The sequence below is a fragment of the Pan paniscus genome, chromosome 5, assembly GCF_029289425.2.
Source record: "Pan paniscus chromosome 5, NHGRI_mPanPan1-v2.0_pri, whole genome shotgun sequence".
Lineage (NCBI taxonomy): Eukaryota > Metazoa > Chordata > Mammalia > Primates > Hominidae > Pan > Pan paniscus.
The window spans coordinates 102434662-102448052 of record NC_073254.2 but is presented as its reverse complement, the minus strand read 5'-3'; the positions used below and the strand labels follow the sequence as shown (position 1 = coordinate 102448052).

The 13391-nt window shown below is 39.1% G+C and overlaps 1 long non-coding RNA gene across 2 annotated transcripts in view; it reads right to left on the bottom strand.

Moving 5' to 3' along the window:
* Positions 1–419: 419 nt before the first annotated feature.
* Positions 420–13391, bottom strand: part of LOC117980623 (uncharacterized) — a 56107-nt gene continuing 43135 nt past the window's right edge. For both annotated transcript variants that reach the window (XR_008625669.1, XR_004672039.2), the window contains 4 exons: positions 10081–10192; positions 8679–8739; positions 3957–4048; positions 420–1403 (listed from right to left, as the gene is read on the bottom strand). This is a non-coding gene — a long non-coding RNA (uncharacterized LOC117980623). The remainder of the gene's footprint in view (positions 1404–3956; positions 4049–8678; positions 8740–10080; positions 10193–13391) is intronic.

Here is a 13391-nt window from a genome sequence, read left to right as displayed (position 1 = left end):
GCCTGGATGTCTAGGCAGAAGTTTGCTGCAGGGGTGGAGCCCTTGTGGAGAACTTCTACTAGGACAGTGTGAAGGGGAAGTGTGGGTTTGGAGCTCCCACACAGAGTCCCCACTGGGGTATTGCCCAGTGGAGCTGTAAGAAGAGGGCCACCATCCTCCAGACCCCAGATGGTAAATCCATGGACAGCTTGGAATGTGCACCTGGAAAAACCACAGGCACTCAATGCCACCCTGTAAAAGCAGCTGTGGGGACTATACCCTGCAGAGCCACAGGGCCAGAGATGTCCAAGAGCTTGGGAGTCCACCCCTTGTGTCAGTGTGGCCTGGATGTGAGACATAGAGTAAAAGGAGATTAATTTGGAGCTTTAAGATTTAATGACTGCCCTGCTGGGTTTGGGACTTGCATGGAGCATATAACCTCTTTGTTTTGACCATTTTCTCCTTTTTGGAATGGCAACATTTACCCAATGCCTGTATGCCCATTGTATCTTGGAAGTAACTAACATTTTTTTAAATTTTATTTTATGGCTTATAGGTGGAAGGGACTTGCCTTGTCTCAGATGAGACTTTGAACTTGGACTTTTAAGTTAATGCCAGAATGAGTTGACTTGGGGGACTGTTGAGAAGAAATAAATGTGTTTTGGTATGTGAGAAGGGCATGAGATTTGGGCAGGGCCAGGAGTGGAATGATATGGTTTGGCTCTGCATCCCCATCCAAATCTCATATTGAATTGTGATCCTGAAAATTGGAGGTGGGGCCTGGTGGGAGGTGATTGGATCATGGGAGTGGTTTCTAATGATTTAGCTTTCTATAGCAATGTGAGGATGGACAAATACAAGGATTTTAGAATAGTTTTTGAACTTAAAGTTTGGAAATTGTATCATAGCACTTTCAATGGAAACTGATCCTTCTGTTACTCTCCTTCCTAAAGGAAAAAAAAAAAAGTATAATCACTGTTTTGCTTTCTTTCATGAGATGGTAAGTCAGGTGTGGCCACGAGAAGAAACAGGAGAGGCTCAGGAAAAAACAGTTTATGATGCTCACAGGTCCCAGAGAGACAGGATCACTGCATGCTGAAAGGGGAATCACATGGGAATGAGCACGAAGGGATCAGGATCACCCAAGCAGATGGGAAGCAGAGAGAGAGAGAGAACCTGTGAGCAAGTACATTTATTGAGGTTCAGGGTGGGACACACAAGAAAAGGAGTGAGGGAATTTCATTGGTGTGTTTGAATGTCACTAGGTCACAGTCAGGAAAGGAAGTAGGAAGGAGAACCTCCAGCAGGGACCAACCTTATCACATTGGTGCACCTGGTTGACTAAATTGGAAACTCACAGCCCTTTTATGGAGATTTTGAAGTAGCAGGAAAATATGTAGTTTTAGGGCTGCAACACACACTGTCTGCAAAAGAAAAGAGAAAAAATAATAATATACTTTTTGTGATGTAGATTCAAAATTGGGATATCAGGCAATGGAATTTAGCTTCATAATTCAGCAGTTTGCTGTTATGGGAAGTTCTGAAATTAAAAGGAAGCTTAGCAAAGCTCACACAAAGAAAAATATATAAATACTAAGTTGGAGGTTGCAACAGAAATATATTTTTAAGAGTTGTGTAATATATGTTCTAAATGTATGAAGTGGTAGGTCAATGTGACAAATAGATTTTATCATAATTCACTATAAAATATTTTTGTCTTTGGACAAAATGTAAAGGTGTACTTATTAGATTATGGGTTGCACCTAATATTAAAAGTACAGAACGCCATGTTATTTGAACATGAAGCTAATTATTGAGTATAATTCTCAATAGCTTTGCTGAGCTTGATTTTCTATAATAATTTCTGTTGTAAATTCTTCCATTTGTGTAATCTCATTATAAATTGATTTTTGGTTAAGAAACAAAAGATGCAGGCTGGGGGCGGTGGTTCATGCCTGTAATCCCAGCACTTTGGGAGGCCGAGGCAGGTGAATCACCTGAGGTCAGGAGTTCAAGACCAGACTGGCCAACATGGCAAAACCCCATCTCCACTAAAAATACAAAACTCAGCTGGGCGTGGTTGTGCACACCTGTAATCTCAGCTACTCAGGAGGCTGAGGCATGAGAATCGCTTGAACCTGGGAGGCAGAGTTTGCAGTGAGCCAAGATTGCCCCATTGCACTCCAGCCTGGGCAACAACAGAGCAAGACTCTGTGAAAAAAAAAAAAAAAGAAAGAAAAGAAACAAAGAAACAAAGAAGCAAAAGATGCAACACATAGGTTCTATTTTATGATTAAGTCTTTATTGAGAAAATATTTGCATGCTCAAGAAAACTGCGATACATTGTCAATACAAATATTGCATAATTTTTGTTTCAGTGTTTGCTTTTGTATTTTAAAAAGTTTATGGCTTAAGGCCAGGCACAGTGGCTCATGCCTGTAATCCCAGAACTTTGGTAGGCCAAGGAAGGTGGATCACCTGAGGTCAGGAGTTCGAGACCAGCCCAGCCAACACGGAGAAATCTTGTCTCTACTAAAAATATAAAAATTAGCCGGGCATGGTGGTGCGCACCTATAGTCCCAGCTTCCGGGGAGGCTGAGACAGGAGAATTGCTTGAACTCAGGAGGTGGAGGTTGCAGTGAGCTGAGATCATGCCACTGCACTCCAGCCTGGGTGACAGTGCAAGACTCCATCTCAAAAAAAAAAAAAAAATTTATGGCTTAAAACTAGGCCACAGGACATTAAAGAAGTACTTGGTTTTGTCTCTCAAAGACCTTTTTAGGGCCCAGTATAGTTGATACTGAGGTAAAGGCCTATCTCAGATCTCTTTGTCTTTTCTAAACCCAAATCTGCTTATTACTAAATGTCAGCTTGGTAGACTCCCAAATAGACTAGGTTTAAGGAAATTGCTAGGCCATGGAATTTGGGTTAAGTTTATCTAGTACCATATGAAATAATAAATTACTTGTTGCAGAAATAATTTCTTAGAATTTTCACAGTCTATGGTATTTTTCTTACAGATCTTAGTTCTGACCACCTTGTTTTACAGTTACTTATATGCAGCATGCATTTCTCCTGCTAGATTGTAAGTAAGAGACCAAGTTTTACTTATTTTGAAATAAGCCATACCACTTTTTACAGTGGCTTAGCATATAGGAGTTACCTAATCAATGTCCTTTCAATATCAAATTACTGAAATTCATTTACCTAAATTAAAATATAGGATTGTGGATGATGCCAAAAATGTGTTTAGAGAAAATTTTGGCTTCACCACAATTACAAACATCTATGATGCAATAATTGATCTTGCTCTATAGATCAACTTGCAGACACATGCCATGGCCTTTCTTTCTCCCTCTCTTTTATTTTCTTAATAGCAGCTCACTGAAGTACTTCCTGTAAGTGAGCTGCTTCATGTTTTAGCACCCTCCAGAGACTTTCAGGATATTCTGATACTTGTCCTTGGAGAATAGGCAGGTAAATTCTTGGCAGAAATCCACAATTTTGCATTGGAGACATAAATGTTGCCAGGACTTGCAGCACGTGATGTGTTTTCATGGCACTGAGGCAGCCTTTGTCGGAACAGATAGATATCTCAGCAGCCTGACGCATCAGGCCCTTGAGTCGCTGTGCTAGGAAACTGATCATAAGGAAGAGATGCAGGCTCCCAAGAGATATTCAAAATGACCTTCCAGGTGTGGAAAGAAAATATTAGAGTTTCAATTTACATATTTTATCAAAAACTATGAAATAAATGATACTTTATTAATAGTTTATACACACTTTGCCAAAATGTGGTTCTCAATATATCCTGAGGAAAGAGTGGGAGAGGTTGATGCTGATGCTCTTTTTTCTTTGTTTACTTCAACCTATCAGAGTTTACTAATCCTGACTCTAATTCTAACCTTAACCCTTGCCAAGTGTAGCAGACCCTGTCAACACCACACCCCATGCCTGCAGGGCCCACCTGAATTCACCTTAGGTGTGGTAAGCAGTTTGCTGAAAGCTCTGCACCTCTAGACCAGCCTCTCTCTTCTTCTCCTGATTCTCCAACACCATGGGGTTTGCTCTGTCAAAAACAAATGCAACCCTGAAGTGAGAGGGGTTCATGCCACCAGGGACACCCATCAACCAATGGGGAAGGAAGGTAAGTGGATAAATGCCCCAGCCTCCCCATCATCCAAGAAAGGATGACTTGAGGGATGCTCCACACAGCTTCTCAGACGGTTGCTGTTAGGATTAGGCCCACAAAAGCAACATGCTCATTAACATACACTTTATTTCACTTCCTAATAAAATGACCATATGTACCACACTTTCTTTATCCAATCTACCAATGATGGGCATGTCTTTGTTATTGTCACTAGTGCTGTAATAAACATTCACCTGGATGATGAAATAATCTGTACAACAAACACCCATGACCTGAGTTTACCTACATAACAAACCTTCAAATGTATCCCCAATCCTAAAATAAAATTTTAATAAGAAAAGAAAATAAAAGAAAAGAAAAAGAAAAGGAAAATTACCTGCACCCAAGACCTTGATTCAGGGTCTACTATTGAGGAAACCCAAGAAGTCAGGTTAAGTGTATTTGTGTACTATGTTATGTGGTTAACTAAAGTCACATAATGTATACATGTTTCAAAAAGATTTGAGCAAAGAAACTTTATATTGAAGATTATGCTGATAATGTAAGAGTGAGTGAACAAGAAAATGACATCGCTGACACTTCTCTGAATCCAAGTAAGAGCTCCTTGTCAGCCAAATTACAATACAAAAATAATGACTATCTAATCAGATATGACAAGAAATGGGCAAGAAAATAAAAATTGTCAAGGACTATTTGAAATAGGCATTTACATTTATAATGATAAACCTTAACCTCCCTTGAGTTTGTGCCTTGAGATGCTAGTTAATGATAATATGATACCATCACAATTGACAAAAACTTAAACTATAGTATTTGCTTCATCTTTATTTCATTCTTTTTATATTTCTGTGTTTCATGATGTAATATATTAGTAAAGTGGTACATCTACTAATTTATACATTTGTGAATAATTTATAAATTTGCCATGCAGCGCCTTACCAAATGGAGGTACTTGCAAAGGTTTCTCCACTAATAAGTCTATCATTAAAAATCTTTAGGACCATTGTGTGAAGAATAATAGGCTTTGTAACTCTCTATCAGAGGTCACCACATTGAAACCCCTAATTTTAAAGATGAGAAAAGTGAGCTCCAGATAGTTTAAATAGCTTGTCCAAGATCACACTTCTGATTGATGGTAGAACTAAGTTATAATGCAGGTTTTCTGACACCCATTTTAAAAACCTCCACTCTACCACAGAGTGTAAGACATCTGACATGTGTTTATCATGATTTGGAGGGCACATTTGTCTTTGGCACACATTCTCTGCTTGTCTGCTCTCATGACCCACATTGACTCTCAGTGTCTCTGCATGCTTGACCCCTTTATGTTTGCTGACTTTAATTCCTCCATGTGGATGTCTCTTTGACCATCTACTCGCCTTGTCCTATATGGCAGCTCCAAATTATGTTTTGTCCTGCCTTACAGCCTTATCTTTTCAACTCAATACTGCTCATGGTCCAAAATGACAGGGCTAATATTCTCCAAGTGGTCCCGATCCTACTCCAGAAGCCTATTTGGCTTCAAGCTATAGGAGCCATGCTGGTTGCATCTCACATACCACTGGATCAGTAGACCCTAATTAACTCTTCAGTTTCTCCTCAAACTCTAAGTTAATTTTGATTCTGAAGTGCTCTAGAATTAGATGAGGGGTTGGATGAGGCAGAGAAATGAACTTAGTTCCAGATTCACATCTATAAGTTTGTGAATTTAGTTATCTACTATATTTTTATAGCTATGATGGAAAAACTAATTAGAACTTGAGTGTAATACATAGAAGTAGATCAAAAGGAAACACAAGGAAGTGCAGTGGTTAAGAGCATGGATTTAAAGTTAAACTGCCTGCAGTCTAATTCTAGCACTGCTGGCACTACCATTTATTAGCAGCATAAATTTGGGCAAGTAAGGTCACTTCTGTATGACTGTCTCCCCATTTATAAAATCTGAATAATAACTTCATCTACTTTGGAAGATTGTGACGATTAAATTAGGTAATATAGCTAAAGCATTTAGAATAATGTCTCATAAATAGCAAACACCATGTAAGTATTAGAAGATAGAGGATCTTCACAAAACATAACTGTTATATAGATATTCATCTATTGAATTAACAAATGTCTGATGATCTGTTTCTGTATACAAAATTGTGTTAGGTGTTATAGGGAGTACAATAAAGTGCAGTACATAATACTAGATCCCAGAAGGGAAGAGGTAAGATGAGAGTCTGAGCTAAAGCAGCAGAAGTGATAATGAAGATGCATGGATAAATTTATAAATTAGAAAACACAGGTGGGCACGGTGGCTCACAACTTAATCCCAGCACTTTGGGAGGCCAAGGTGGGTGTATCACCTGAGGTCAGGAGTTCGAGACCAGCCTGGCCAACATGACAAAACCCCGTTTCTACTAAAAATACAAAACTAGCCAGATGTGGTGGCACATGCCTGTAGTCCCAGCTACTTCTGAAGCTGAGGCAGGAGAATTGCTTGAACCTGGGAGGCAGAGGTTGCAGTGAGCCAAGATCACACTACTGCACTCCAGCCTGGGCAACAAAAGCGAAACTCTGTCTCAAAAAAAAAAAAAAAAGAAAACGTAAGACATGATGACTGATTAAATGTGGGAATGAAAGGAAAAGGGACGTAAAAAATGTCTCTTACTCCATCTATTAGCTTGTATGTTTATATAAAATATATTGTAGAATGAGGGAGGAAATGCAGAGAAACAGACTTCGAATGAAAGATAATGAGGTTGATTTGGATATTTCTAGGTTGTGGTACCTATAAAAGTAGAGATAAATCTGGAGCTCAGGAGAAAGGGATCCTGGAATTAGAGTTGAGATCATTGTAGAGGCCATAGGAGTCACTGAAATCACTCAGAGAAGACATTCAAAGGGCAAAAGAAATTTAGATCATACCAACATTTAAGAGACAATTTAAGAGGCTAACTCAACAAAGCCAGAAAGAATAGTTAGAAATGTAGAGACACCAAAAGAGTATAATATTGTGGAAATAAAAGCTGGAAGAAGGTCCCAGATGCCCAATTGTGACTGAAGCTGGGAGATTGAATATGATGAAGAGTAGAGATAGATCCTTGTATTTCAAGATTCAGTGATTGGGTTACAGTAAGTTGGTAGATACATTGTGGATAATGGCAATGACTTAGATGTCACCTATAGGACAAAACCGGAGTTTCTGTGGTTGCCACCTACTCACTGATTTGCTGAGCAAACTACTCACACTGTTTAAGCCTCAGCGTTTTCATCTGTATAAACAAAGCTACTAATGATACCTACTTTATTTTATTCCTGGAAAAAATGTAAGCTGCACAGTGCCTGGTACACATTATTCACTCAACAAATATTGCCTATTACATATAATGGTATTATTACAGTTGATTGATGAGAAAATGATAGGTTAGGATGTGGAGTCTATGAGGAAAGGAAGCAAAGACATAAAGCATTCACTTGAGTAGAAAACAGTGTCCAAGGAAAGATATATATGTGGTAGAGAGAGGCTTGAACATGTTTTTTAGGCAGAGAAGAAGGAGTCAGTAACTTAATAAAAATAATACTGTTATTGAAAAAGGAGGCTTCTTTATTTAGAGAAAATTTTTTCGTAAAGGAAAAATTTCACAACGAGATAATATGACAAGTTCAATAAATCAATAACAGAGAGTAATATTTGGATTGAAACATCTTTGAGTGAATCTAATTTATGAAAACACCTACACTTTGTTGGCTGTTCTCAAGAAAAGTGAATGCTTCTTCCATGAGGTGCTTTCAATTTATAATTTTTTATTGCTTGTGAAATGAAAGCTAATTCTTGAAAAATGTAGCCAAGAGTCCAGGCAGGTTTACCTAGATGGGATATCAGCTCTTTCTAACAGTTTTTCTAGTCATGTGAGAATCAGAAAGGCATGTGTGTGTGTGGCAGTGGAGGGGTGAGGGGTTGGTGGGGAGAGAGAGAGAACAAGGCAGGCAGTCAATCTTTCAAGCAAATCTCAAGCTACCAGTAGGGTACAATGGAAAACAGTGATTCCTGTTGGCCTTAAAATATTCAGCAAAGTTAAATATCCTTTTCCTGCAATTAAAATAGCTTATATCAAAAAGACAGGTAATAATAGATGCTGCTGAGGATGTGGAGAAAGGGGAACCCTAATCCACTGCTGATTGGAATGCAAATTAGGACAGCCACTTATAGAGAACAGTATGGAGGTTCCTCAAAAAAATAAAAATAGAATTACCATATGATCCAGCAATGTCACTACTGCGTATATATCCAAAAGAAAGGAAATCAATATATCAAAGGAGATCTGCATCCTCATGTTTATTGCAGCACTATTCACAATGGCCAAAATATGGAATCAACTTAAGTGCCCATCAACGATGAATGGATAAAGAAAATGTGGTATATATACACCATGGAATATTATTCAGCCATAAGAAAGAATGAAATTTTGTCATTTGTAGCAACATGAATAGAACTGGAGGCCATTATGTTAAGTGAAATAAGCCAAGCACAGAAAGACAAATATAGCACATTCTCACTCACAGGCGGAAGCTTAAAAAGTGGATTTCCTGAAGATAGGAAGTAGACCGGCAGCTACCAGAGACTGGAAAGGGGAGGGGGTAGAGAAGAAGAAGGGAGAAGGGGGAAAAAGAATATAAACGTATTTATTACCACTGAACTATACACTTAAAAATGGTAAAGATAAGCCGGGTGCGGTGGCTCACGCCTGTAATCCCAGCACTTTGGGAGGCCGAGGTGGGCGGATCACGACTTCAAGAGATTGAGACCATCTTGGCCAACGTGGTGAAACCCCATCTCTACCAAAAACACAAAAATTAGTTGCATGTGGTGGTGTGTGCCTGCAATCCCAGCTACTTGGGAAGCTGAGGTAGGAGAATCACTTGAACCTGGGAGGCGGAGGTTGCAGTGGGCCAAGATCCCGCCACTGCACACTCCAGCCAGGGCGACAAGAGCGAAACTCTGTCTAAAAAAAGAAAAAAAAAAAGAAAGAAAAGTAAAAATAGTAAATCGTGCATGTATATTTTATCTCAATAAAAAAAATAAAGACAGACTCCTTTTAAAAAAAAGTAGCCCCTACCAGAGTACATGGAGATCAGCAGCCCCACAATGGCCACAGAAATGAGAAAAAGGGAAAATGGCTGGAAAGTACAGAATACTTTCAGTAAGTAACTTGGTTCAGAAAACAGCCACTCCCAACATTATGTTTTAAAGAGGTGTGATGAACCATTTTGACTGCCAGGTATCATTTTGAGCTTTGCCAAAATAATCCTTATGCTTGTCAAACTGAAAGTTTAGAAAAATGTAACAGCTACTTCTTCACGATTTTGCCTAAGAGTTGAGCCTGCAGGCCAATGAAGAAGGTCCTTTTAGCTCAATCTCTATACCCCTCCAATCCCGGGACTTCCTCCCTCAAAGGCTCCGGGCTCAGTCAGTAGAAAGAGAAGAAGACTGAGTGAAATGCATGTCACTGGACTTACTTTGCCCTCTTATGGCAAAGGCTGAGCACAGCTCATTTCTGTGAAACTTCTCTGTTGAATTCACATTTTCTTCCTGGCCATCCATTGTCAGCGGGAAAAGCATCTAATGGGCCAATTCACACAGAGTTGCTGATGACTGAAAATGGTTGATTATGAAATCCCTTCAGGCTATTTACATTTGTGGGAGAGAATTCACAAAAGCACTGACTCTGAAGGTAGGAATTTTAAGTACCTAGGAATGATCTAGGAGAGATGTATGAAGACTTAGAACTCTTCCTAGCACTTCACCAATTTTATCATATAAACAACAGCATATTCTTAACTCTGACAATTCTTGGCAGGCTAGAGGGCTGAGGATACTAAGAATAATAATCATGTGACCAGGGTCCCAATCCTAAACCCTGCCTAGAAAAGAAAAGTCTTCATGATCCAAGAAAACAAATTACCTCCTTCTTTTGTGCAGCCCTCATCATGGACTTGCTGTGACAATTAAATAGATCTTGTACTGATTTTTTTCAATCCATTGGTTAAAAATGTATTCCCAACAGTTATTCTAATCTGAAAAGAGAAGAAAGAGGGAAAAAGTGGTTCATGGAAACTGTACTCTAAAGTAAATGCTCAGGCCCATTTTAGGAAATAAAAAAATTTCACTGATGAAACATTTAGTCTAAAACAACACTGAATAAATATTTATTAGGTTGTATCATTTGTAGGAAAGATACTATACTGTTGTGGGCAAATATAAAGGAGAAGACTAATAAATTACTATGTTGTGAAACACAGTAAACATAAATATGAGAAGCAGGTCTATAACCCAGAACAAGTGTTTGTGGATAGGATGTCGATGAAAGGCATAATAAAGTTATCAAACATTGCTTTACACCAAAGACAATGGCAAATCCCTGTCTTTATGTAGGGAAATTGCTTTCACAAACTTTTTAAAAATTTGATCCTTATAACCACCCTAAGATGTTAGGTAATAGAACATTAGAAATTCAACTGCAGCAGAGATCCGGAGAGAACAGAGGCTTATCTAAAAGGTTACATAGCCGGCAAACAATTTTGGGGAGGGATGGGAGAGGAGACAAGACAAAGTCATCCTATTTAGCATAATTATTGGCTGGCACACAATTTTACTATACCCTCTGTGGAAACGTATGGTTACTCAAGTCACAATAATTCTTCACTTGTTCACATGCAAAGCATCTTATTTCAATTTGATTATTCACTACCCCTAGGTATTTAGCTCAAGATAGTCTCACTCATGTGAATTGACACATGTACAAATTTGCTCACTTTCTGCATTGTTTTTAATGACAAAAGTTTAAAAATCACATAAATGTCCATAACTTATTTATCCAGTAGATAAGTTATGGCCCAACCATACAATAGAGTACTGTGCTGCTGTCAAATAGAATGAAACACTTCTCTATTAATATGGAAAGATCTCTGTATTCACTTCCTAAGGCTGCTGAAACAAAATCCCACAAACTGTGTGGGTTAAGATAATAGAAGTTTATTGTATTACAGTTCTGAAGGCTAGAAGTGATACTGGTGGCGAATCCATATGGGTCTGCTGCAACCTCAATTTTTGCCCCCTCAGAAGAAAGAATTCGACTGAGGGGCATAAGGCAGAAGGAGAGACCAAGACACATTTTAGAGCAGGAGTGAAAGTTTATTAAAGAGCTTTAGATCAGGAACAAAAGAGAGAGTACACTTGGAAGAGGGCCAAGTGGGTGACTTGAAAGACAAGTGTGTGTTTTGACCTTTTGACTTGGGGTTTTATAAATTGGCATGCTTCTGGAGTTTTGTGTCCCTTCTTCCCTGATTCCTCCTTTGGGATAGGCTGTCCTCATGCACAGTGGTCTGCTAGCAGTCGGGAGGTGAACATGCTCATTTGAGGCATTCTTCCCTTACTGGTGGCATGTCCCTGGAAGGTCATATACCAGTTAAACTTCGCCATTTTGCCTCTTAATGTGCATGCTTGAGCCTACTTGCCCAACTCCTGATACATACCAGGAAGCTGCTGATCACCAGTTTCAGGTTTTTTCTATGCATAAGGAGACTGCCTTTCCCTGGCACTGGCTGTAACCAATTATTATTTTAGAGAGACAGTTAACAACTGCCTGATCATCACCTGATGGTTGTCTGACATTCATGGTGGTGGGGGGCCCTCTCCTGCCCTTCTCATGCCTGACTAACTACCTACTGTAACAGAAGTCCCAAATCACGGTGTTGGTAGTGCCATGCTCCCTCTGAAACCTGTAGGTGAGAATCCTTCCTTGCCTCTTCCTAGCTTCTGGTAATTTGCCAGCAAGCCTTGGGGTTCCTTGGCCTGCAGTTGCATGACTCCAATCTCCACCTCTGTTGTTACATGGCATTCCTCCTCTATGTCTCTGTCTCTTCTTATAAGGACACTAGTCACATTGGACTGAAGGCCCATCCTACTCCAGTAGGACCTCATCTTAACTGATTACATTTGCAACAAACTTATTTCCAATAAGGTCACTTTCTGAGGTATTAGAGGTTAGGACTCCAAGATACTTTTTGGGGGGATACAATTCAATCTATAACAATCTCTAAGATAAGTTATGTAAAACAACAACAACATGCAGAGCAGAGTAGATGGCATGATACGTTTGTGTAAAAGAAATATACACACAAATATTACACAAATGTTTGTAAACTCATTAGAGTATCTCCAGAACAATTCATATAATGCCAGTGGCCTTCATGCAGGAGAACTTTGTAGCTGGCAGAAACAGGACAGAAGAATTATACTTCTTAGTTATTGCTTTTTTTGTACTTTTTGAATTCTGTGTTAACTATTTTTAAAAATTCCCTTCCACAACTATTCTTCAGTTACTGTGAATCTATTTAACATCCAATTCCCTCAAATATTAGGAGAAGGTATTGAGATCATTTTTTTCTGAGCTGCTCTGGCAAGATTAATCAGAAAGGGAATTCACTCGGTTTAATGCCAATCTGAAATATTAAGTAGAGAGAGAAAAACCAGAACCAAGATGAGATAATGGGCTCAGAAACTGTGTGACCAGAATCCAAAGCTAAGCAAACACGTATGACAGAAGTTGAGTTCAAATTCTCCAGCAGAATAATTATGGATGTGAGGGCCAGGATCAGAAATAGCAAGGCAAGTCACACACACAGTGGTGTCTTAGTGGGCAGTATTTTCTAACCCTGCCAGTCCTAAGAATCATCTTTTCCGCATACTCTGCTTCCATCAGTCTGAGGCCTTGGCCACAAAATCTGAATGTTTAATATGTGCAGAGAGAAAGTTTGGCAAACACTAAAGATTAGAGAGAGAACAGAGGGAGGAGAGAGACTTAATGACTATCTTTGGTGTTACCTCTTTATCTATCTGATTCTGCCTTAAAATTAACCCTGATCCTAAGGCATAAGCAAGCTCTTCAGCTCAGGACTATTTGGGGTGACCTAGCTTTTGCCTCACCATCCCACTGTTATCCTTTATTCATCCCTGCTTCTCCCCAATAACTCTAATATTAAAATTTCTCTGACACGAGCTTTTCATTTCCTCCTGTATTATTTACATCCTCAAGGAAGATGGTCAAACTGATATTCCTAAGGGTTTCAAGTGAGAGTAAGCATAAGAGATCAGGATCTAGAATGGAATTGATAATGGAAGAACTACAATTACCCTTCAGGATTAAAATTAGGTCTTTCATAGGATGAAAATTAGGTCTTTCAACAGAATTAGAAAACATGCTGTTGATTAAAA